Here is a 5,679-nt window from a genome sequence, read left to right on the forward strand (position 1 = left end):
CTGTTGCATAGATTTCGCACAATCTGGCCTTTATTATTAAACCTGTTTTAATGACCCTGGTCGTGTGCCAGGGATTGTGTCTGGCAGAGAGGGAAATGGTTTTACCATTTCACTGATAAGACACGAAGCTGTGATGAAAGATTTCAACAAAAGAGCTCACAGGGGCTCCACAAAAGATCAGCAAAGGCCATTGTAAAAGTGCCATGCACTGTGCACATTGTATTCACATATTCATAGAATACTGATTTCAGTCCTTTTTTAAGTTCTTTTTCTTTTCTTGGAGAGCACATTGCTTCTCCAGCAGAAGTAACCAGTTTTGATTTAAGCTTATTGCTTCGCTGTGCACACACTGACAGCCTCATTGTTTGAATGGAGTTGTAGTCATTATTACTTGTTAGATGTTCAGATTGTGTTGTAAGTATTGACAGAATAATTGTGCTTGGCTTTGAAATTGTGCCGCTGACTTATAAACAGATCATAGCCAAAGCATCACTGATGAGATAGGCCATTTATTTGCAAATTCACCCCTTGACTGTCCCTGTTTGTTATTTAACAGCCACTGATTGCTTAGTGAGGAAACAACTGACTTGTCAACATTGCCATTCTGGCCTTTTTTGAGTGTTCTCAGCGCCTTGTCTCAATGATGTGGAGCGATGATTCAAGGGTGGAGCTCTGTGAATGGCAACTGTTTATCCTTATTCTGGATCTAAGATGCCTCATTCATCCATAACTACTGCAATTACACAGGAATGAGCGTGCACATTTTTAGCATCCTGAAGTGATTATGTGTTTTGCTGTTTCTTTAAGCAATAAGTTGTTTTCCATCTTTTGGTACTAGTCTATTATGTGCCAGCTCTGGCCAAGATGAACTCCTGCCTCTAAAGTCGTAAACACAAACACACAAACACACTCTTTATTCAACAAGCATAATAAAGCAACAAAGCAATTGCAGTCCTACTTACTGTAACTGTCAGCTGAAACGACTGTCAAAGCAAATATAACTATATTCTCACTTGATATTAACCCTTACTAAACTGGCTTTGGCTGAGGTGATAGAATTGTGTGTTAACATGGACTATAATTTGACTGATACTGCAACTTCTGAAGTCTATTTTTCGTTAAATGACAGCAGTGATTTTGTTCATGAAATTGTGTTCATTAAATATCTGCATTTAAGTTAATAAGCAAATTGACAATAATATGTTTTTTGCAAACTGTACTGTAGTTGTATACAGTATGTTGATTCCATGCAGATATACTCTATGTTCACCTTGTACTGTATCTCTAATCTGCTTTCACCAGACTTTCACTAATTTGTTTCACATTGTGGGAGTCTGAGACCACTTTTATATAGCAGGGTATTCTAAAAAAATTATATTTTCCCCATTTTAAAAAATAATTTTGTTCATGCCAATGCTAATCACAGCTGGGGAAGGGTGTCACCAATACCTAGAGCTAACAGGTGGGCAATCAGAGAATTCAAACAAACAAGGGAGCAACACAATGAAAAAATGTTGTTTTCCTTTCTCTACATACAGACGTGAAACCGGAGTTTTCCCAAATCTCCACACTGTAAAAAGTTTATTGTAAAATGTACAGTAACTGGCTGGCAGCAATTAGCTAGTAATTTGCTGTGATTCACTTTACAGTAAAGTTACTGTGAAATAGATCACAGCACTAATGCAGATGCTGTAATTACTAACAGCAGTAGTGATATTGATGCTGTAATTAATACAGTATTTTTATGTATACTGTAAAACAAATCACAGTACCCACAGGGATTGCTGTATCATCTAACTACAGTAATAACATAAACTACTGCAATTTATACAGTAATATTGACTACTGTATTTTCATTTACAGCAATTATTCATTACTCTTAAATATCTAATACGACATTTAAAATACAGAGAGAAAGAGATTGAAGGTTTAAAAGGTCCTTTATTTAAACGTTGCTCCCACTCACTGAAAACAAACACATCTTTGATTACAATTACACGTTGTAATGATTGCAGTTTTTAAACTGCCGTTTCCCTTTTTCAAAAAGGTCCACTCAAACACAAACACAGACTCTCTCTCTCTCTCTCTCTCTCTCTCTCTCTCTCTCTCTCTCTCTCTCTCTCACACACACACACACACACACACACACACACACACACACACACACACACACACACACACACAGCTTATGAACAGTTACAACTGGAAATGTGTTTTCCACAAAACTTGAGAACGTCCTGATCACAACAGATAGCTGGAGAAATGGAGTATAGAGTTGTAGACTGAAGTCTTCTTCACTGTAGTGAAAACAGAAGGAAACATGAGTAAGATGCTACAGAAGGAGGAAAAAATACACTAGCATCACATGATTAGACTATTGGGGGTGCCTTGACGGACAAAAACAATTGAAAACACTAGTCTAAGATATCATAGGAAGCAACAATCCATTGCAATGAATGCAAGCGACAATCCATTGGAAAAGAACCTCTGCGCAACATCTACTGACTAATGACATCTTATTAAAAAACAAAGGGTTCACTAGAGTACAAACCATTCATAAGCCCTATAAATGGAGAGCCAAATTTGATTTTTGCCAAATTCTCTCTATTTGCTCTTGTCTTCTATTCATGGTAAACTTGATTAATGCTTAGCTTACTTCCTAGAGTGTTAAAGCAACATAAAGCACTTTTCCCGTGTCGCACGCATGCTATTTGTTTATTCAGCACTGGATTTGCAAATAACTATGTCCACAGACAGGGTAGAGTATGTTGCATGGTTTCGTGAAAGTATGATGTATTGCGACATCGAAGCAAGTCACATTGGTTAGTTAGTTTGTTGTTAGTTTCTTACATCTCACTGCATCAAACTACAGATCCGCTACCCGATCTGGTAAACGTACATAGTGCGGTTATAGCTGATAGAGGGCCGCAAAGTGAATGTGGAAGTGACAATCACCCTGTTATGAGTTGATGCACGACTAAAATGATTCTGGAAACATTTTTTTAAGGTACCCAACTCGTAAGTGTTACTTTAATAGATGTCATTGTTCTTCTCTGATGGATTGTCGCTTATATTGGCCGGGTTTCCCAAAATTGTTAAGAAGCTCTTAAGTGCTAAGAACTTCTTAGGAGCGTTGTAAGAATGTTCTAAGAACGCTCCTAAGAAGTTCCTAGGACTTAAGAGCTTCTTAACGATTTTGGGAAACCCGGCCATTGTGAGTTCCTTTGACTGCATGTAGTAACAAGGGTAATGACATACTAAGTCAATGGGGCAGCTTTTCAGAATGAGAAGACTGTATAGAAATGTATGCATCTCCTGGCCATTTAGTTTATATGTCTTATGTTGGAATCTTACCAAGCATGATCAGCCTGGGAGTGCTTGGCAGTGAGAGGTGGGTTTCCACGTCTGCCTGAGTGGAGGTTTCCTACAACAGGAGATAGGCAGAGAAATGCACACAAAACCTTAGATATATCACCAACATAAATGACAGCAAAACATAAATGGGGGAAAATAACAATACTACATCTGTCAAGAGAAAAATGGCCTCTTCCTGAGAGAAAAAGCAAAGGTGATGGTCTGCACACTGTAATGTCTCCAAAACAATTCTTTATTAGTTAAAAGGCAACGTTTCGATCAACAGATCTCCATCAGGCAAAGTAGGAACTGGCATAGAAGGCCTATATCACATGACCAATAGGCCTAGTAATCAAGCATCTGCCTTAAACAGGCGGGGTGCACCCATGGGTGGCAATCAGCACAGACTAGCCCAAAATCTCATTGCATAACAACATTGAGCAAAATGCATGTGCTGGCAAAACATCAGTGCAGAAATATTATGCAAAAAATGCATGAAATAGCAATACATAGAATCACAATACATATAAAAAATTAAGTGTATAGGAATTTATAATTAGCTGTCATACGGAAGACTATGGTGGAAATATCACAAGAAGGGTTTAAGATCAAAATACATGTTTAGACCCTTTGGAGAGATGGTGTATAATGTGTATATATATAAAGCTTCTATTTTGAGGAGGAGATTATCTATATTTCTTACTGAGAGAGCCATTACCCCGTATTGTTGCACATCCACATAGCTACCTGATTTTGCGATGTTCCAGTAGTGCTCCTCCTTCTCGCTAATGTAGCTTAGCTACCTGGCAAGGGAAAATTATGACAATTACCATACTACACAATCATTCACACTTTTGGATAATCATTCCTATGTATATGACAAATTGTTTTAACTAAACACCGATCTTCGGGCAACTTCTACATTGGAGACTGAAATGTGCAATGTAGGCTAGCTACATCCAAACAAACAACTTGCTAACTAGCAAGTGGCTAGCGAGACGTATTCAAAGATTAGGCTACGTAGCTAGCTGACGTTACAAAATACATTGCGGTAGAGTACTTCCTAATCGAACGATTCAAAACCAAGAAATAGGTACCTACATGATCCAGCCAAATGAACAAACTGCAGTACTGTCTCTATTCAAGAGAGTGAACTGAAATTACCTGCAGCAGGAACGCCTCTCCAAGCACAGCATACTGGAGCAGCAGACTGAAGGAAAGCGTCCGACGACCGTTAGTAAATACCGATGTGATCCTCCGACTCCCGCTCGAACTTGCTGTAGACTGATTCACAGCATGAACGAAATTACTGTAGAGGGAATCCCACTTGTCCAAGAGAATGATCCATGGCGAGTGGAAATCACCAAATCTGGCTCCACACACACCGAAGTCCAGTAATTACAAGTGTGCTAATTCTGAATTCCACCCAGGGTGACCCAAAACGAGGTGAGCGATATTCGCCAGCTGCAGCCAGTTACTGTAGCTACTAGGCTACTACAGCAACTTACATTAAACAGCGTTTGAACGTACTGGAAACTACAGACCTTTTTTTTATCCAATAACCTGCCGATTCGATTGATCAATGCTTAGTCCTCGCATAAAGTATAAAGATATAATAATAATATAGCCTAACTTTTAATTTATGTGCAGAAAACCTAGAAAACCCCAAACGATTGTCAGCCATGTTGGATTTTTTCTCAAAGTTGCTAAGAGGGAGGAGTCAGATTGATATTTACTGTATTTTGATTCACAGCAAAACTTTATTACTGTAGTTTGGCCAATTTTGACCATAATCCATAGCGAAACTACAGTAACATACTCTATTCACAATCACAGTACATATTCCTTTCTTATACAGTAGTGATGCTGTGAAAACTACAGAATCTTGTTACAGTGCACTTTGGGAGATTTTAGGGCGGCAGTGGATCAGGAGGTAGAGGAGTCATCCAGTAACTGGAAGGTTGCTGGTTCGAGCCCAACTCCTCCTGACCTTGTCGAAGTGTCCTTGAGCAAGACACCTAACCCCAGTGCCCCCAATGAGCAGGTTGGCGGCTTGCATGGCAGCCTCCGCCATCGGTGTGTGTATAGGTGAATGTGACGCATAAAGCACTTTGGGTGCCTGCAGAAGCCAATAAAAGCGCTATATATAAATGCAGTCCATTTATAGTCCATACCAGAGTTTTCAGAAATAATCGTTTTCCAGTTAAAGTAAACGTTAAAATTCTTAAAATTCATAAAAATCTCAGTGAAACGTTAACACACAGAGGGGAGCCAGACTAGTATCTCAGTGAAACGTAAATGCATGGAGGGGAGCCAGACTAGTAT

The 5,679-nt window shown here is 39.1% G+C and overlaps 1 long non-coding RNA gene across 1 annotated transcript; it reads right to left on the reverse strand.

Annotated features, from left to right (window-relative positions):
- Nucleotides 1-2,128: 2,128 nt before the first annotated feature.
- LOC134096161 (uncharacterized) lies at nucleotides 2,129-4,762 on the reverse strand. Its single transcript, XR_009940712.1, has 4 exons — nucleotides 4,519-4,762; nucleotides 4,102-4,157; nucleotides 3,355-3,424; nucleotides 2,129-2,297 (listed from the first exon to the last, which is right to left on the reverse strand). It is a non-coding gene; the product is annotated as an uncharacterized LOC134096161 (long non-coding RNA).
- Between the last annotated feature and the right edge of the window lie 917 nt (nucleotides 4,763-5,679).

This window comes from Sardina pilchardus, chromosome 11 (assembly GCF_963854185.1).
Source record: "Sardina pilchardus chromosome 11, fSarPil1.1, whole genome shotgun sequence".
Lineage (NCBI taxonomy): Eukaryota > Metazoa > Chordata > Actinopteri > Clupeiformes > Clupeidae > Sardina > Sardina pilchardus.